Here is a 21,151-nt window from a genome sequence, read left to right on the forward strand (position 1 = left end):
CAGGAGGTGGGACAAGAGTTGTGGTCACAACCTCTCCTCTGCTGTGGCTTGCACATCACTTGGTGCCTGGGTTTATGGACAATTTGTGGCTCCCATGGTCCCTCATGGTCCCTCATCTTCTTCTTCTGTGACCCTTAGCAGGGTGCAATCTGAGCTCCTAAAGGAGACATTTCCAAGCAGAGAGAAGGAACTGGAACCAAGAAGCCTCTGGACCCAAGAGCTCCTGGTTTCTCTTCTCTCCATGCTCGTTTCCTCACCTCCTCCCAAGAGCTGGGATGGATCTTGACTCTTTCTGAGGAAGATGCTACAGCATGTGCAGGGTTGGACCAGCTCTCAACATGGTCCCAAGACACAGAGTATGTCAGGGAAGTGGATCAGAGCTGGTGTCTACTTCTCAGAGAGGGCAGCCTCTTGAGATAAAAAACATTGGCTCCCAAGCAACCCTGTGGGAAATCTCCCAGTAGCAAACATTGAACTGGAAAGGCCAAAGGAAAAAGCAGAAGGAGCTGCTTGCTGAAGCCAGCTAGGAGAGACAGAGCATGGCTGCTGAAGCTGTCCCTGATGGATGTCCCTGTCCTCCTGATGGAGGGAGGAAGGTGCTGAGGATTCACCTTGAGCTGAGCTGCACGGGGTTTCTGCCCTATCAGGTACCTCCTGCAGCAATATCCCAAGGTTGCTGTAGCAACCACAGCAATTTAAGAAATATTGGGAGAAAGAGAGCCACTGCACCACCAGCACCATCCAAAAGTAGAGTTAAAACACCTGGCTGCTCTCTCAGAAAACAGCAAAGCCCTAAAGGAAGGCAGCAGGGGAAGGGACGTGTGATACCAAACTGGGTGTTCAATGCTGGAGGATACTGGAGCACCATGGACCCCAAAGAATAACCACAGAGGCAACAGACAGGAGAGGTCTTGGATCATTTTGTTGGTGTTTCTACTGCCAGGTGCTTCCAGAAGGACAGGGAAAAGTTGCCAGCAGCTCAGGCTTCTAAATGAATAAAATCAAGAGTGACTTAGAGAGAAAAACCCTTGAACGGTGACTGATTTACCATGCTGGGCTTTGGGTTGTGGTGTAATAGGTCGTTTGAAAATGGTTTTTTGGTGGGTTGTTTTTTTTTTTCTGTCTCTGGAAGGAAAGCCAAGGTGATTGGTCAAAAACTTGCATTCATTTGGGAAAATGCTCCCATAGCAGCCTGCTACCCCAAGGACTTTTCTGTTGCTTTTGACAGCTGCAAAATGAGGTTTTAAATTTAGAAGGGACTTGGGCATGAGTCCTTTCTTGCATTAAATGTGTTCTCTTAGGGCTCTGAAACTGTTCTCATCCACACACATCCCCAAAGCAGCTTCCCAAGAACACCACAGCTTTATGAACCCATAAGAAAATGAGATGTTTCTAGAAACATCATAGAAACATTCACCAGTTCCCTGAGTACCATGGAGAAGGGTGAATCAAACATAACCCAACAAGCTCTCAAAAAGCACATGGGTTTGGTTTTCCTTTCCTGAAAGATGTGGAAGGTTCAGGGCCCCTTTAAAAGGTCAGAAACAGTAGGGATGTGAATGGGGAAGCTTTGAAGGGAGAGGGGTGGAGGTGATGGGCACAATGATCTGGACAGATCTTTAACTGGTTAGACTGGAGATCTACCTGGAGGTCACTGATTTTTAAGGGACTCTTGAGCACCACTTCACACTAGGAGGATATTCTGCTACCAACCTCAAAGAGGGTTTTTCTTGGAATCTACTGACCTGAATAAGGACTTCACACCATGAAGGACTCTGAAAACGCAAGTGATTTTTCTGCATGGGAGGCCAAGAGCCAAGAAAATCCTGTGGATGTGCTTAATGCATAACTACAGAAGTAATCAGCTGATATCCACCCAAGAATTATTTAAAGGAAGATCTAAGTTCTATTTCACCCTCAAATGTATTCCTGGGAACAATTATTTCTACTATATTTTTTTATATTATGATTTTCTCTGCGTGTCCTCGTGTTTACCCAGGGTAAAATGTTAAAACCTTGTTGTAGCCTTTATTATAGGAAAGAAAATTCATCTACTCATGTGTAAACAAGCCATTAATCTTCTCTATTACAGCAAAAACCTGGTTAATTGAACAAACATCTACTCAGTGATTGTAATTACAGCTTAGATGTCAGTTCATACAGTCCCAAGGGTATTAAATCTGTGTAAAGTGCCTTTAAAATACTGCAATTACTTTAAAGGCATGAATAAGTCCAGAGATTTAAGAACAAGATCAGGCTAGTGGACTGTGTAAAAAAGTAATTTATTGTTTGTTTTTGGTTTGGGGATGGAATTCTAAATTCTGCTAACCTCTATTGAGGAGACAATTGGTACAATAATTTTTAATCACTTAATTTTAGTGAATACATTGTAGCAGGAAAAAAAATTAATGAATAATCAGAGTAAGTTCATACTGATAATCAGAAGTCTTGAAGAAGCAAAGGGCTACAAAATCCAATTTTGTAGTCTAATCAGATGACATCAGAAATTCATCATAGTTGAATTCTCTATTAGACTTTTAAGTGCTAAAAGGAAAGTGAATCTTACCTTGCCAAAACTCCCTTTCCCAATAGCCCGCAAGATCTGAAAGTGGTCAAAGTTAACTGCAAAACAAAGGAGAGAAGAAAAGGAAAATAATTTGTAGAGTGCTAAGTCAGAAGCAGAAATCAGAGAAGAAAGGAGACAGTTCCTAAGAAATGTAATTTTATAATGTTGCATTTATTTTTTCTCTTCAACACAAAACACATTTAATATTAAGCAAAGAAGAATTTTCCTTTAAAACACCCTCCTTTAATTTTATTCATCTCTTGGTCCAATGTCTCCAGTACCCAACATCTCCAAAAAAAGAAATAGAGCTTTGTCCTAGTAACAAGACAATAATTCAGCATTATCAGCAAAACCTGCTCAGCATTTTCCAATGAATAATTCAGTTGTGTCTGCTTACAGACAGGTAGTAAAATAAGAATATTTTTACAGTAATCACTGCAGGAGAATTCCCACATTGAGTTACACTGATGGAAGCTTGCTCCATTATGAGCTAGCAGGATCAGGTCCTCCAAACTTTGCCCCTTTAATATGATACAAAATCCTAATATTTTTAGGATATGTCATAGATGTAGAATAAGCCTGAGTTGGGAGATTTCATTTTATCTTGGCAGTAGAATCCTAGAATCCTAGAATTGGCTGGGTTGGAAGGGACCTCAGAGATCATCAAGTCCAACCCTTGATCCACTCCCGCTGCAGTTCCCAGCCCATGGCACTCAGTGCCACATCCAGGCTCTTTGGAAATATCTCCAGACACGGAGAATCCACTACTTCCCTGGGCAGCCCATTCCAATGCCTGATCACCCTCTCCAGAAAGAAATTCTTTCTCATCTCCAACCTAAACCTCCCCTGGCACAACTTGAGACCCTGCCCTCTTGTCTTGCTGAGAGTTGCCTGGGAAAAGAGCCCAACCCCCCCCTGGCTCCAACCTCCTTTCAGGGAGTTGCAGAGAGTGATGAGGTCTCCTCTGAGCCGCCTCTTCTTTAGGCTGAACAACCCCAGCTCTCTCAGCCTCTCCTCATAGGGTCTGTGCTCGAGTCCCTTCACCAGCCTGGTTGCCCTCCTTTGGACCTGCTCCAGCACCTCAATCTCCTGCCTGAACTGGGGGGCCCAGAACTGGACACAGGACTCAAGCTGTGGCCTCACCAGGGCTGAGCACAGGGGCAGAATCCCTTCCCTGGACCTGCTGGCCACGCTGTTCCTGAGCCAGCCCAGGATGCCATTAGCCTTCTTGGCCACCTGGGCACACTGCTGGCTCCTGTTCAGCTTCCTGGCAATCCAGACTCCCAGGTCCCTTTCTGCCACTCTGTGCCCAGCCTGGAGCTCCCCATGGGGTTGTTGTGGCCAAAGTGCAGGACCCGGCACTTGGAATGTTGAACCTCATCCCACTGGGATCAGCCCAACTCTCCAGTCTGTCCAGGTCCCTCTGCAGAGCCCTCCTGCCTTCCAGCTGATCCACACTCCCCCCAAAGAATGGATTTCCTCCCACTTCAGGAAAGTCTGACACCACTCTCAGCTCTGGACACTCAAGTGGTTTGCTGTGAATATGAGTGAGAGATTTCATTTCCCAGAAATGTCATTATCCTTGGTGTGGCATGAGACTAAACATAACATGACCTTCAGATCCCATGATCATTGGGACATCTGCTGGTTTAGGGAAAAAAAAAAGTCCAATAACATCCTGAACAAAATAACAAAATTGAGACAAAGCCACTGAAACACAACCATGACAAGGTGTGATACTGGTTTTACAGTCACTTTTTTGTCAGAAAAGCATCACACTTGAAGAAACCAAAGTTTAGTAAAGCTAAACTCAGTGAACCAGAGCTAACAAAGTTCAGTGCAACTTTACAAGGTCTTTTTGGAATTCAGACTTTCTTACATTCCTGTAGAGGGAAGAGCCTTTCTTGCTCCTGAGGCTCAACAAGCTGCTGACCTCTCCATTGCCTCACACCAGAGTGAGATGACTCTGTGGGTGTGTGTCCCACCTTTATTGGCCCAATGGTAATAGGGGGCCTGCCCTAACCAGGCACAGGTGGACTCACACCCACTCTTTGGCAACTCGAGGCACCTGGTTTATCTTGTTTCTCTACACATTCCTGGCTTTGGTCATGTACCTCCATCTATGTGCCTGCTAAATGCCATAAGAGAACTGTAGAGAGTCACTGGGAAAATGTGGCAACACAAAGAAATGCAGCAAAAATGTGACTAAGAGAATGATGGAAAAGGAAGTCCTGTGAAACTATTAATACTTTAAATATCTGTCAAAAAAAAACAAACCTATATCAGCTCAAACTAAACATTGAGTAGGAAGTCACAAGGTTGATAGACATCAAACCATTAAAACAGACTAAAATTGTATTTTCCCTGTTCCAATAATATAGGATTTACACCATGAATGCTACTTTTAATATAAGAGTTAGGCTGACACAGAAGTTTGAGAAGCAAGATTGTCCATCAGCAACCTTCAAATGGGGTCTTTGTTGACAGATTTTACCAGTGGGTATTTTACTGGTCAATACTGGTGTGATGGCCAAGCTGGTCAGTTTAGTTAGCTTGCAAAAAAGGACTCTACAACTTGGGAAAAACTAAGATTAAATATTTAATTTGGATTTCATTGTAAATTGGATTTCTGTAAGAAAGAAATTATTAGATGAGACATCAGACCACGGGATTTAATTAATAGTAAGTTAAATAAGTGCTTAAAAACATTTGATCAAATTTCCTCAGTTATGTTTAACTTGAATAGAAAATGGGATGTTACATTTTCAGATTGTCATTGAGAAAAAAAAAAAGGATTTTCATTCTATAACTCACTGTCTCATAAGCCTTATCTTAAATCAGGGTGCAATGATTGCAGCATGTTTTGTGCAAGAGAAAATAAAGATAATATTAAATGACTATGCAAGCATTTAAACACACCTGAGCCTGCATCTGAAATGAGCCACTGAGGTTTTCTGGAAAGGGTGAATTCACTAAAATAAGACAAGTTGGTCTCTCTCAATCAAACAGAATCAAAAATATAGATTCGAAACCTGGGGAAATTTGCAAGGAAGTGATAAGGACAGGGATAGTCTTACAGCTACGACCAGAAGGTCAGCTGAATAAAACTTGGAGTTTTTTAAATAACTACTACAGTAGTCATTCTCTCCTCAGCTGTTTTTGACCTCACACTCTCAGAATTTGTCATATTTTGTTCATCACCCTTTCCTTTCCTTTCCTTTCCTTTCCTTTCCTTTCCTTTCCTTTCCTTTCCTTTCCTTTCCTTTCCTTTCCTTTCCTTTCCTTTCCTTTCCTTTCCTTTCCTTTCCTTTCCTTTCCTTTCCTTTCCTTTCCTTTCCTTTCCTTTCCTTTCCTTTCCTTTCCTTTCCTTTCCTTTCCTTTCCTTTCCTTTCCTTTCCTTTTTCCTTTCCTTCTTCCTTTCCTTCTTCCTTTCCTTCTTCCTTTCCTTCTTCCTTTCCTTTTTCCTTTCCTTCTTCCTTTCCTTTTTCCTTTCTTTTTTCCTTTCCTTTCCTTCCCTTCCCTTTTTTTTTTATTTGTTTTTCCTCTCTTTCTGTCAACATCCAACACCACAGGACCACCACTTATTCAAAGAATTACAGCTCATCATGACCCCTGGCTTTGCCAATATTTAAAATACCACCAAGGTCAGACACTGCCATTTCCTCTGTGCAAAGAGAACATCACAAGTGCTGTATTCTTGTCCTCTAAACCAGGATGTGCCCAACTTGTGGAGCCTGGGGGTGTAGATAATGACATTTTTCTAGCCCAAAGCCCCACTGAGGTAATGGTGTGGCTGTCAGAAGGACACTTCCTTTAGCAGCAATAATATGACTATTACTCTTTTGAAAATATCTTGCTGGTTATCTTTTACTCAAGAGGAAAAATAATATTTCCCAACTTTTTGAGCACTTCTTTCATTTTGCTCCCACACTGTGCACTGGAGATCTTAGGAATCAGCTCTGGATTGGAGTCTTAGTGCATGGACATTTATCAGAAATTACTCTGCCTTCAGGTAATATTTCCCCCTGGTCAATCCACAGGATGAAACTCTGAGCATTAGCAGTAGTATCAGGGAGTTTTCTTTCAGTTTCTTTCATTTTCATCCATTTGGAAAAATCAAAAAGTATTATTACCTTCTCTCCCATCTTACCTTCAGCCTTAAAAAAGTCCCCATTTATTCAAAACTTCTCAAGATTATGAAATAAAACAGATTTGGCTTAGGGAAAAAACAGATCAGCATTTATGGTATCTGCTGCATGATCTTAGTGATAAAAACCTGTTCATTTCAGCAATGAACTCTATATGCATATAAATTAAAGTGCTTTGTTTCTTCCCATTTAAGCCAAGTGCAAATAAACCCTGATTTAATTCTATTGCACAACTTCAAGTCCCTCTTAATAACTCTAAGAACAAGTACACCTTACTTTGATTATTTCTGTGGTTTTGAAGTGTCCCTATATAGAGTATTTTGGGGTTTGATCTTGAACTAGTAAATCCTGGATGATGGGACTGAAAAGGTGAACAAAAGGTTGCACCCTGCTTCCCTGGAGCAGTCAAAAATGGGGACCCAAGACTTTACAGGTTCTTAGAATCATAGAATCCTAGAATTGGCTGGGTTGGAAGGGACCTCAGAGATCATCAAGTCCAACCCTTGATCCACTCCCGCTGCAGTTCCCAGCCCATGGCACTCAGTGCCACATCCAGGCTCTTTTGAAATATCTCCAGACACGGAGAATCCACTACTTCCCTGGGCAGCCCATTCCAATGCCTGATCACCCTCTCCAGAAAGAAATTCTTTCTCATCTCCAACCTAAACCTCCCCTGGCACAACTTGAGACCCTGCCCTCTTGTCTTGCTGAGAGTTGCCTGGGAAAAGAGCCCAACCCCCCCCTGGCTCCAACCTCCTTTCAGGGAGTTGGAGAGAGTGATGAGGTCTCCCCTGAGCCTCCTCTTCTCCAGCCTCAACACCCCCAGCTCCCTCAGCCCTTCCTCACAGCAATTCTGCTGGATCCCTTCACAGCCTCCTTGCTCTTCTCTGGACCTGCTCCAGCACCTCAATCTCCTTCCTGAGCTGAGGGGCCCAGAACTGGACACGGGACTCAAACTGTGGCCTCACCAGGGCTGAGCACAGGGGCAACTTGATCAACTACATCAGTGTGCACAACTATCTAGGAATATCTGGAAGGATGGGGTTTATCATTACTTTGGCCATAGAAGTCCCTCTTCTGCTGCATCAAGCTCATGAGACCCTGGACAAAACCTTCTCCCCTGTCTGTAGAGTCATAAATCATCACAATACCAAGCAGGTGTAAAACTATGTTTTATTTAGGGGTTATGGGGTCATCTGGGGTTAGCTTAGTGCTCAGATATACAAGTAAGCAAGAGAATAGTGACAGCCAGTTCAGGTTCTTTTCAAAAGGCTTCACAAAAGCACTCTACAGACTGAAAGTAATTTTTGAAGTGTGGAAGCACTGTGGTTTTTATCATTGTATTTAGGGATTTTGCATTTAAATTGCACTGTCTCAAGTCTTGAATGTTTTAATCTCAAAATAAACTCTTCCTAATTATTTTGTTATTTTTTTATATAATTATCTAATTTATATTTGAAACTAGAAAGGCTTTGAGATCTTTATGTCAAAATAAATTACTTACAATTCAGCTAACTTTGCTTTGAATTTTAAATGCATCTGGGGCTGATAGTTAAACATCAGTTTACCCTCAAAAAGAAAGGCTCGTAATGGAGCAAAAGAATTATGACTGCTGATTTGAAAAAGCAATTTTCCTGCTTTATCAGTTGAAGTATTTCACTTTGAACAGTTCCTTTTTTTTTCCCATTTCAAATTATCACAAGATTACAACAACAAGAACCAGCACCCAGCTTCCACCCTGCCTGCTGCACCTCCAGAAGAAATTCAGAACAATGTCCAACTCCCAAAAGGGAAAATATACTTCAGTTTCCTGAAGTTTCCAGTTCTTTTGGCTCAGAAGCAAACACAGACACCCTGGGGTGCCTGCAAAAAGAGAATAACTGGAAAGTAAATTTGGGAAATTATTTGCTTGAGAAAATGTAGCAAGAGATGACAGGGGAAAAATATTAATTTAAATAAATAACATCAGTCTGAAAGGATAGAAAAGCAATATGCAAGTTCTGGTCTTCTGATTAAGAACTTGATTTTAACACTGATGAAAGCAAGCAAGAAATTGGCTGGATTTTGGGTCATTCTCATGTTTTTGCTTTTTTCCTTCCTTCCATTTTGCTGTTTTCTCACTGGGGAAAGAAGTGAAAAAATTACAAAATGAAAAAGTCTTCACTGATCTCAGCTGAAATTACAAACCCCTCGCTATTGATTCATGACCATTTTTGCTTTGTTCTTGTCTAGCCATGTCCATGAGGAGTGTGTGTGAATCCCTGATATTTATTCTTTTTCTGAAATCAGACTGTTTTTCTAGAAATACTACTTTGCTTTTTGCTTTTCCCAGGAAAACCTTTCTATTTTTCAGGCAGCCTAATAGTGAGAGGAAATAAAAAATAGTTATATTTCCCAAAATCAGAAGCATAACTTCTGTGTTACCCAAGGCCACCTCCCCAACACTGTCTTTTGGTCCTTCCCTATGATCCTCGTCACGCAACACAGCTTTTGATGGAAGGATGAGCATTTAAATTAAGTTAGTTTTTGCTTCTTATGTTAACCTACATGATTAGTTTTGTTAAAAGTCTAGTTTCAAGGATGAATTGTCACCTTCACAGGGGTGTTAGTGCTAAAGTCATTATTATTTTACTTTCACAGGAATCGCTTGGTTTATACCAAGGTAGAGATCAAATTCTGATTTCTGTCCTATTAAATCTGCTGACACTGATACTTGCATTGTCTCCTCATGGAGAAGGGAGAAAAGGCAACAAAGATAAAACCAAATTATAAATTATCTACCAAGCAGGACTTCTGACTTCGATGGCAATACCAGGAAGGGGACCAATTAACCTTCTGAAAATAAGTAGGAATAATAATAAACATCCTATGCCAGAAAGATTCAGGCTAATACAATTTAAACTGCTATAATTTGAAGGCAAAGTTGCTCATTTCAACCAATGAATTTCAAATCCTTTCTTATTAACGAATAAAACAAAACAAAAAAAAAATAAAATACTGTAGAGCTAATTAAAAAATACAAGGAACTTGAAATGTGTGTTGTCACTGCAAAAAGTCAGCTGAAAAATCCAGGAGGGATCAAGCCCAAGCTGATAGCACATCCTCATGAGCAGTGCAGAACAGAACAGGAAAGAATGAGTCTGTTTAACATCACCATTGGTGATGTGAGCTGCAAAAATTATCACAGCTCATCACAAGTTTGACTTGTCTCTTTTTTGGAGACCATGCAAAGTCTTCAGAAATCCTGCTGATGACTAAAGGTACAGGCAATAACCAAGGTAGAGCTCCTTTGACAGGTACCCAAGATTTAAAATAGCAGCAGCTGAGACAGCTTAAAAGGATAAAAGAGACAAAATACATTAGTGGGGAGCATGAATGGAGGTTAATACTGTAAAAAAGCAATGCAATTTGTAATAATTCCTGCCCCAGAATATCCCCTAAATGAAAAGACATCAACAACTTCAGGCTGTGACTAAGGAGAGAGACGTGAGCAGAGTCAGCCCCTTGCAGGGAAATCACAGATAGGACATTTTTCTGATGGTACTTCCATGCCCATGAAGGTGGAGAGGAACTGATCTGGTCAGTTTGAAAATAAAAACCATGGAACTGACCCAGATGGTTTTGATTACGTGGGTCAGTTTAGTACAACCCTTCAAGAGCATTTCGAAGCAACCCTTCTCAGCCCCTCATTGGCCTTCTCTCATGATGACTGGTTAATCATCAGCTAGAAAATGGTAATTAATTAATTAACTTACCATTAGCTTAATGGTAAGTTATTAATTAAACTTCAAATAGAGGGGCTTTTGCTTTTAACAGAGCAGTGAAAGGAATTTGCACTGCTAAACCTACCCCCTTGTCTTCCAGTCTGGAGTACAAGCAGGTCATCCAAAGTTTGTTTTCCTACAAGTTTTAAGACCAAATTTTTGTTTATCCAACATGACTGTTTTTTCCCAGCTTCACTGAAGTAATATCCTGAGTTATTAGTTAACATTAAGACAGCTTTCGATTTTAATTCTTCACTTTTTGGGGCTGTTTTCCTTCAGGGACTATAGAAAGCACAGGGGAAAAAAAATCTTCACAGTAAGAGCTATAATTAATTCATCAAGAACTCGCAGAACCTCAGTGCAACACAAATTTCTTCATCTGAAGGTTGACAGAGAAATATTTAAGAATGGAGTTTGCAGGTTTTGGTACTGGGAGTGAAAAAAATGGATTGAGTCCTGGACATAAATCATAGAATCCTAGAATTGGCTGGGTTGGAAGGGACCTCAGAGATCATCAAGTCCAACCCTTGATCCACTCCCGCTGCAGTTCCCAGCCCATGGCACTCAGTGCCACATCCAGGCTCTTTTGAAATATCTCCAGACACGGAGAATCCACTACTTCCCTGGGCAGCCCATTCCAATGCCTGATCACCCTCTCCAGAAAGAAATTCTTTCTCATCTCCAACCTAAACCTCCCCTGGCACAACTTGAGACCCTGCCCTCTTGTTTTGCTGAGAGTTGCCTGGGAAAAGAGCCCAACCCCCCCCGGCTCCAACCTCCTTTCAGGGAGTTGGAGAGAGTGATGAGGTCTCCCCTGAGCCTCCTCTTCTTCAGGCTGAACACCCCCAGCTCCCTCAGCCTCTCCTCACAGGATCTGTGCTTGAGTCTCTTCACCAGCCTGGTTGCCCTCCTTTGGACCTGCTCCAGCACCTCAATCTCCTGCCTGAACTCCTGAGGGGCCCAGAACTGGACACAGGACTCAAGCTGTGGCCTCCCCAGGGCTTGAGCACAGGGGCAGAATCCCTTCCCTGGACCTGCTGGCCACACTGTTCCTGAGCCAGCCCAGGATGCCATTGGCCTTCTTGGCCACCTGGGCACACTGCTGGCTCCTGTTCAGCTTCCTGGCAATCCAGACTCCCAGCTCCCTTTCTGCCACTCTGTGCCCAGCCTGGAGCTCCCCATGGGGTTGTTGTGGCCAAAGTGCAGGACCCGGCACTTGGCCGTGTTGAACCTCATCCCGTTGGGATCAGCCCAACTCTCCAGTCTGTCCAGGTCCCTCTGCAGAGCCCTCCTGCCTTCCAGCTGATCCACACTCCCCCCAGCTTAGTGTCATCTGAGAATTTGCTGATGATGGACTCAATCCCCTCATCTAAATCATCATGAAGATATTGAACAGAACTGGGCCCAACACTGATCCCTGGGGGACACCACTAGTGACCGGCCGCCACTTTGATGCAGCCCCGTTCAGCACCACTCTCTGGGCCCGGCCCTCCAGCCAGTTCCTAACCCAGCACAGGGTGCTCCTGTCCAAGCTGTGGGCTGACAGCTTTTTCAGGAGGATGCTGTGGGAGATGGTGTCAAACGCTTTGCTGAAGTCCAGGTAGAATGGCCTCAAGTTGTTCTGTACTTGGAGCTGATGATTTATTCTCTTACCATTGCACTCTTTGTCTCTGGGAAATCCTTCCAGTGGTGAAGTAAAGATGGGTTCAGCCTGATAAATGTGTGTTTTTACACACCACATGCATTTGCATTTCCTATCATGTTTTGCTGGGAACAGGAAGTAAAAATAAGGAAATCAGGATTCGATGAGGAGTGAAATATGGAAGATTTAAAGATGAAAGGTTGGCACACTCACAAAACAAACCAAATCCACCTTGGTTCCATTCCCAGGCTTTCCTATCAGACACAGAGGGGACTGAGGGAAGGAAGAGGACTTGAGAGCAACGATGGTGCCCAGGTTGGAATGAGCAGAAGGTCAGGAGCCTCTGAAAGCCCCAATTTAAACCAAAGATTTCCCTTCCATCACCACACAACAGGAATAAATGAAAACCTCCATTTGGTGCAGAGCAGACAGATAATAATAGAAAGATCAATTCTCATCTCAACAATAGAAGTGATGAGCTGCAAGGCACAAAATGGGACCTGCAGAGGTTAAAATTGCTCAGTGGAGCAGAAGGTTTGTTAGTCCCAGCCCTGAAACATTTGGTGGGATTGACTGTGCTTATACCAGTCCTGTATAAATACAGAAATAGAATGCCAGATAAGTTTAATTATAGCTGTTAGAGGAAAATAAGGAATATTGGTGACTCAGATCTAGAGTTCCCTACCACGTACACTGAGGTTTTTTTGGATGGGAGTAATGTAACTATAAAAAAAAAAAATCTGTGTATGTATAGAAAGAGAACTGTTCTCTAAAAACACGTGTGGATCTGCATTGTATTTTGTTGACTAGAATAAAATGGTAAATCAGTAGAGCAGAGCTTTCTCTGACTGTTTGAGACAAGAATGTTAAACACTTTTGGTTTCTTCACAGTGCAGAAGAGAAAAACATTCAAAATAGCAAAAAACCATTTAGTTCCACTACCTGGTCTTTCTTTTTTTTTCTGTTTTTGGTTTTTGTTTTAGTTTAGTTTCTGCTTTTTTGGTGTTTGGGTTTTGTTGTTGTTGGTTCTTTTGTTTTTGGAGGGGTTTTTTTTTAGGTTGGTTGGTTGGTTGATTGGGGGGTTTTTTGCTGTTGCTAGTTTGGGGCTTTTTGGTTTGTATTTTTTTTGTTGTTGTTTTTTTTTTTCTTGTTTGTTATATTAATCAACATATACAGAAAGAAAAAGGACTGGAAATCAGCATAATATCACTAAAGCCTGAAAGAAAGCTACTTCTCATGCCAGTAGTCAGTATCCTCTCCCAGGTGGTCCCCTGGGCTGTATTTTTCCTTTCCAAATCCAACTGCAGGAGGTTCTTTGCAACATCCAGGATACTCAGGCACTCCAAACATCAGGATGCCATTGATCCACATATGCTAGGGGAGGAAAAGATGGATCTGATCCACGTAGCAGAGGAAAGCTGGGATTTTATCACTCATTTCCATGCCTGGGGAAGCATTCAGAATTCTCAACAGCTCACAAGAAACAGTGAGAAAACCGAATGCCCCGAGCAATGCCTTCTTTTTAGAAAGGCCAGAAATGACTCTGAAAGGGTTGTTTTCTATTCATGCATTTCAAATCCATGCCTGGGCTCTGTCTGACACCTGTGAGACAGCCAGAGAGCTCCCAGACTCGGAGAGCCAAAGGTCAGAAGTTGGGGCAGCCCTCAACAGAAGTGCTCAAAACCACTGAAACCCTGGCATTTCTTCACTGCCACATCCTAATCTTTTCTGAACAGCAGGCATAACCTCTCCTTACCCTCAGACAAGCCTGGTAAGAAGCTGTTTGGAGGGAAGATGCTATCCTAGCAACAGCTCAGATTTGCCTGGCCACCAGACGTGCTCCACTTGCACCTCCTGCCTCCCAAAGCCAACAATTCCAGCTCTCCATCCCCTGGATGCTTTCTTCTCCCAGTTATCAGCAGGGAGGTAGGTGCTGGCCTCTTCTCTCAAGTAAGCAATGGTAGGACCAGAGGAAAGAGCCTGAAATTTCACCAAAGAAGGTTTAGTCTAAATCTGAGGAATAATTTCTTGACCAAGAAATTTTACCCCAGGCTTCCCAGGGAGGTGGTGGAGTCACCATCCCTGAAGGTGTTAAGAAGCCATGCAGACTTCAGGCCATGTTCTAGTGGGTGAGTCAGATATTAATAAATATATCTTATTTTGGGGGGGCTGGGGGATGTTGGCAGTTGGATGCCATGATCTTAGAGTTCTTTTCCAACTGTGAAAATTCTGTGATTCAGCAGAGAGCTCCTTAGCTCCAAAAGAACAAGGATTGCCCCACCAAGAGCTTGGCTCACTGGGAGTAGTTCTCTTGTCTAAGACTCTTTTCCAGCATATCAAAGAATTCTGTGGTGTCATTTTTGTTTTTTGCAGATCAACAAACCCTACAAGAGAGTTTTTCACCACTGAGGCTTGGGGAGAAAATTTCCCAGTAAAAATGCATTTCTTTTTCATCTGCTATCATTATTTGCACCTTAAAATCTAGTTTAATATTTTAGTTTTAAAACTTAAGTGAAACACCTCAAAAACATGACGATGGGCTGGAAAAGAGTTGGAAATAGCAGCATAATTGGCATCGTGCTGTCAAGGTTGGGCAGAGAAGAATTTAATGGAGATACAGAGGACTTCTGGCTAGACTTTTCCTCCCCTTGTATCCAAACCAGTCTCTGTAAATGCTAGTTTTGTTTTATAGCAATGCCCTGCATATGAGAGGATGTAGTTTTGTATGAGAGATTTGTAGTTTTCACAAGTTAAAGCAGTCAAATGTGATGCTGGAATTAAAATATTTTTTTTTCCTAGTTCTCAGAAAGAATCTTTTGATGAGGTGTCCCTGTCCATGCGGGGGGGGGTTGGATCTTGATGACCTTTAAGGGCCCTTCCAACCCAAAAAAGGCTATGATTCCACCCTAAGCCATGATTCAGGCTTTTTTTCTTTGGCTTTTCCCAGCCACAAGAATTTGCTACAGCTCAGACCAAGCTTTGTCTGAACCTCACCCCAAAAAGCATCAACACAACCTCCATAACAGGGCAAGAAGAGGCCAAGGGAAGCAGCTGAAGGGCACTCAAGAGGCCAAGAGTGACTTAGTGATTCTATTGCATCTCAGGGGGCTAAGATCAATTTTCATGGCTCAGCAAGGGAGGGAGAACCATATCATAAGGGAATAATAATTACTGGAAGGATTAACTCAGTTTGCATTTTTACATCTTCAGTAAAGGAACAGCAGGTCTCCCCTTATCACTGCAAAAGTAGAAGGAAGAAGGAAAAAAAAATTATCCCTTGCAGTATATACACCAGAAGGCTGTGCTGCCATTCAGAGAGACTTAGACGGGCTGGAGAGTTGGGCAGAGAGAAACATGATGAAATTCAACAAGGGGAAGTGTAGAGTTTTGCATTTGGGGAAGAACAACACAATGTCCCAGTATAGGTTGGGGGCTGACTTGCTGGAGAGCAGTGTAGGTGAAAGAGACCTGGGGGTCCTGGTAGACAAGAGGATGACCATGAGCCAGCAATGTGCCCTTGTGGCCAAGAAGGCCAATGGCATCCTGGGGTGCATTAGAAAGGGTGTGGTTAGTAGGTCAAGAGAGGTTCTCCTCCCCCTCTATTCTGCATTGGTGAGGCCGCACCTGGAGTATTGTGTCCAGTTCTGGGCCCCTCAGTTCAAGAAGGACAGGGAAGTGCTTGAAAGAGTCCAGCGCAGAGCTACTGAGATGATTAAGGGAGTGGAACATCTCCCTTATGAGGAAAGGCTGAGGGAGCTGGGTCTCTTTAGTTTGGAGAAAAGGAGACTGAGGGGTGACCTCATCAATGTTGTCAAATATGTAAGGGGTGAGTGTCAGGGAGATGGAGTTAGGCTTTTCTCAGTGGTGACCAGTGATAGGACAAGGGGTAATGGGTGTAAATTGGAGCACAGGAGGTTCAAGTTGAATATTCGAGGGAATTTTTTTCCTGTAAGGGTGACAGAGCCCTGGAACAGGCTGCCCAGGGGGGTCGTGGAGTCTCCTTCACTGGAGACATTCAAAACCCGCCTGGACACGTTCCTATGCGAAGTGCTCTAGGTGGCCCTGCTCTGGCAGGGGGGGTTGGACTAGATGATCTTTCGAGGTCCCTTCCAACCCCTAGGATTCTATGATTCTATGATTCTATATTGTCTCCTGGACAATATACTTATAAATAAATTTATAAATATATACTTATAAAATACATACTTATAAAATATATTTCTCCTACTGGACACATCAGTTTTTTTTAGAAAGAACACTGTTGGCAATGACAAAGCCAGTGCTCAATATATATATTTTTTTTTCACTATTAAACCAAGCTAAAAACAACAGGGCAGCAAAATAAATCAGCAACAAGTTTCCAAACTTCAAATTTATGGAAGAAAAATAATTTAAGAAAAATAAAGAGAAAACAAGAAAGTAGAAATAAATGCAAAAGCAAGAAAATATCACTAGCTAGAAGTGGGAGGCTAAACACCACAGATTTAATTCCTGTTTTAGGTTGAGTTAGATAGATAAAGTGTAGGGTAGATTTGATGGGTATATCCAAAAGAGACATTTTCAAAATAGAAAAAGTTAGAAATATATTAATGACATATAAAATTATACTATAAAAGCCTTTATATAGTGAAGAAAATATTTTTGGGGGTGTAAAATCTGGGAAATAAATGTCAGACTCATCAACTATGTTTAGTTATTAAGACCTTAAAAGCCTAATAGGCAGCCACCAACACTAGTAATGCTTTCTAAAAAAAATTCCTTCCATTTAAAAAGGAAGTGCCTCTTAATTATAAAATGGATGAGAGTAAATTGTGTCTATATTGCACCTAATAACCAGAAAACCTGGTAGAACGTTTCTAAGAATTACATAATTTGATACTCTTGTGTCAAGACCTATGGCAAAAAAGCTGTAGGGGAGAAATTGATTCTACGTAGAAAGTGTTTTCTATGATTTATAGCAGAAAATAATCACATGCAAAACTGGAAAAAAAAAAAAAGTAACCCAGATGGACTCAATAAAAGTGAAATAAACTGAAATCTCTGGTAAGATGTCCTTGCTTGCATGCTACCAGGTTTCTGGACAAAAAATGCCAGATTGGAAAATACAGAAATCTGACAACCTCTAGAACTAAGGCAATGATTTAAGAAGAGGCAGCTGATATTTACAAATATTCTTATGGAGTTCAGAATTTCAGTGGTTAAAAGCAAAACTGACCAATTGCTGCACAAATCCCAACCTGTCCATTTGAATTGTTGCATTTATTTGGGAGAACATAAACACTGGTAGGAGTCAGTGTGGAAATTCAGAAGGCTGCAGATGAGATCCAAGTCTTGAAAAGTGAGAGGCAATTACTAATATCAGATGGTTTGGGTTGGAAGGGACCTTAAAGCTCATCCAGTCCCAAACCCCCTGGGGTTTGGGCACGGACACCTCCCACCAGCCCAGGTTGCTCCAAGCCCCATCCAACCTGGACTTGGACACTGCCAGGGATGGGGCAGCCACAGCTTCCTTGGGCAACCTGTGTTGGCATCTCACAACCTTTACTCTGAAGAATTTCTTGCTGATATCTAATTTAAATCTCCTTTCTTCCAGCTTAAAACCATTCCCCTTGTCCTATCACTCCATGCCCATGTAAAAAGCCCCATCCCAGCTTTCCTGCAGCCCCTTCAGGTACTGGGGTCTGCTCTAAGGTCTCCATGAAGCCTTTCTTTTTCCAGGCCCCCAACATTCTCATCCTGTCAGCACAGGAGAGGTGCTCCAACCCCCTGATCATCTTCATGGCCCTCTGGATTTGCTCCAGCACCTCCATCTCCTTCTTATGTTGGGAATTTTGCCTGGCAGTTCTTGTGGCACAGGAACCAACCAGCCACCCAGTGAAGGAGCTGCACCTCACCTTCTCACTGCCAGAAAACATCCATGGGCAGGGATGAGGGATAATTTATGAATTTTTAAAGCAATGATAACAAAAGGAATGGTGCTTTAGGCAACAATGGTGTTTTCTCCCATCCAGACTTGTCCCTGAACTTAGACAAGGTTCCTTTGCCATGAGTTTTTTATACTTAGTTACCCAAAAAGCCTATCTTGAAATCCAGGCACACTATGTAGCACACAAAGCAATATTTGTAAAATATTCCCTCTACTGAGCACCTGCACTTAATAGCTAACAAGCCACCCAGAAATGCTTCAACTCTTAGAAATAGGGGTCACACCAAGCACTGGTGTAAATCCTGGAAGGCTAAAAAAGAGCAGCAAAGGCTTACATGATACCTTAGTTAAAGTCCTGACAAGATTATTTCCACCAAAGCAGAAACTTAAATCTTGGAAGAGTAGAAAAGATGTTTAGGAAAAATCTTTCAAATTCATCCAGTCCTGACAAAGCCATTCCTGACAAAGATTTTGTTGAATCTGGTTGATGGTAAAGTAAAATAAAATTGGGAAATCATTTATATGACTCTAATCCTGACAGTGTGGGGCAAAGCAGATATAGCACACAATAGTCAAATGGGGGGGACATTCCCTTGTTCATCTGAGGGAACAAGAAGCAAGAAGCTGAGATGGCAAGTGCCAGATTCATCCTGCTTTTCCTCAGAAATCCTTTCAGAATGGGAAAATCCATGAGCTAATATTAAACTCCACTTACAGTTATCATTCAGTGGCTGAAGAAATCCATGTTCTTCGTGTACACTGTACCAAAGCTCCAAGACTGAGTCAGGAACATAATGGCTGATGGTGGTTTCAATGCCATCACATTCCTTCTGAACATCCTTTGCCACAGAAAATGCAACTGTTTAGTAGCTGATACCTCTGTGACTGCCTGGAATAATTTTATTCTTCTTCTGTAGTCTCCTTTCTGTCCAAATTCCCTTAAGCTGCAGCTGCAAGCTCAGCATTGATCACTATTTTGTGCTGTGATCATCCAGACACTGGCATTATGGTTTCTGAAAGCTACACACATGGGTGGCTTCATATCTAAAGTTCAATAAATAAAATCATATAGAATTCTACATGGTCATTAAGCAAAAAATAAAAATCTAACAGTCTGAACCTTATTTATCTAAAATCTTGACATCCAGCCTAAAATAATTCCCTCCACATCTGAGTTTTAGCCGTAGTTTTGACACAGAGCTGTCTCTGAGCAATTTTAAGTCAGAATGTGGCCTTCCCAGTTCTAAAAGGGAACACTCATCTTTCCTAAGGAGAAAGCCAAATGCAACACAACCCATCACAGGAACTACATGAACAACCCAAAAATCAGAAGCAGAAACATTAACCCTGCCTTCTATGTGTTACCTTCAGTAACAAAAGGCATTCTCATGGTCAACCCTTTCTCCAACTGTTCTGTAGGGCTCTATTTAATGAAACAATTAATTTGAAGAGAGTGTGTTGTTATCCTCAGGAGTTGAGCTCTTTGCAGTTGTTCCCTGGATGCCTTGGAGAGGACCAGAGGCATTTTAACCATCCCTCTAAACCAGTTCCAAGGGAATATTGTGGGCTGCTTTTCCCTATGTCACTTTTAGAGTTCTACAGCTCTTGACACAACCTCAGCCATTATTTACCTGCATCCATATTAACTGCAGGCCTTTTTGCCAGGACCTGTATCTCTTTTTATGCTTTTAGTACAAGATGGTCTTTTCAGCAGCTGGGCATTCAATAATGACTTTTCTCTGCAACTATCCAACCAATTCAAAATACTTCAGTTAAACTGAAGGCTTTTCCAAAAGGGGAAAGGGAAATCAATATTGAATTACAAGCTAGAATTTCAAGTTTCACTCCAGAGGATGTGCTGGATTCTTAAGAGCACTCAGGCACAGAAGGGGCTGCCCAGGGAGGTGGTGGAGTCACCATCCCTGGAGGGATTTACAAACCATGGAGGTGAGACCCTTCAGGACATGTTCTTGTGGGTGATACAGATATTTTATTTGGGGGGAATGTTGGACAGAGTGATCTGAGGGGTCTTTTTAAACAGCAGCAATTCTATAGGTTCCATCAAGCTGTAACTCTGCCACCACAGCAGAATGAAGCCTTCTGATTCAGGCAAAGGTGTGGGGACTCCAGAATTTCCTGGAGGTGAAGCAGATACACTCAGACAGTGAGTTAGGGACTGGCCATGTAGAAATAAGCCAAGGCATGTTGCTGTCCCTCATTTTCCTCAGACAAAACTACAGTACTGAGGCCCAGAGCATCATACTGACCTCCACAAAGCTGTGTTCAAGCTCTGTAGCTTCAAGAGGCTCAGTGAAAGTTCATTAGAAATGCAGATTTGCTTTAAATGGAAAGTCACGTGCTATAAAAACAAAACACAAGCCTTAAAAAGTTCACATTATTTTTTAACTGGAGGAAAACTAACTTTTAAAGCCCCAAATAATCAAACACAGCTCCCATATCAATTCACAGGACCAAATTCTACCCTCTAATACTTTTTGTTTCTCATCCTTCCCTCTACATCTGCCACCACGACAGACAAATAACTTATTCCAACTTGGTACTAGCAATATGTCTCCTGAGTCAGTTCTTTTCTAAATGACTCTTTTCTGCTATTTCACCTGTTAAATATCACTTTTAGTGATATTTAGTTTTCACAGAGCATGGCCAAGCAAACCCAGCATGAAAGATGATCTTTAGTCACCTGGTTATTGCCAACATTTTTGTTACTTAGGATATTTACTGAGAACTTGCAGCTCACATTTACCAATGGTCCTATTGCCCTTCTTGGGAACTGACTGGTGATTCTGAAGAGCTGAGAATGAGGAATCACAGAATGTTAGGAGGGGACCTCAAGAGATCATTAGGTCCAACCCCTCTCACCAGATTAAGATCACCTTGTATGGGTCACACAGGAAAGAGTCATTCTTTTCCCTTTTTATATTAGCACTGGGTGCACATCTTCAGGATAACATGTTTGGTATGAGAATAGGAAATGTTCAAGGTAAAGAGAGTCAAAGTTGCTTTGTTCCAGCAGGATTAACCAAAATGGAACTATTTTTCTTTTACCTCCATGCTGAACTGACCACACAATTTGTGTGGTGTCAA

General features: G+C 42.1%; 1 protein-coding gene across 2 annotated transcripts in view; it reads right to left on the minus strand.

Moving 5' to 3' along the window:
- The window catches only part of STK32B (serine/threonine kinase 32B), a 120,614-nt gene extending 117,998 nt beyond the window's left edge, over positions 1-2,616 (minus strand). For both annotated transcript variants that reach the window (XM_030449902.1, XM_030449901.1), the window contains exon 1: positions 2,567-2,616. The gene's annotated coding sequence lies outside the window, so the exon portion shown is untranslated. The remainder of the gene's footprint in view (positions 1-2,566) is intronic.
- Positions 2,617-21,151: the final 18,535 nt, after the last annotated feature.

This window comes from Calypte anna, chromosome 4A (assembly GCF_003957555.1).
Source record: "Calypte anna isolate BGI_N300 chromosome 4A, bCalAnn1_v1.p, whole genome shotgun sequence".
Lineage (NCBI taxonomy): Eukaryota > Metazoa > Chordata > Aves > Apodiformes > Trochilidae > Calypte > Calypte anna.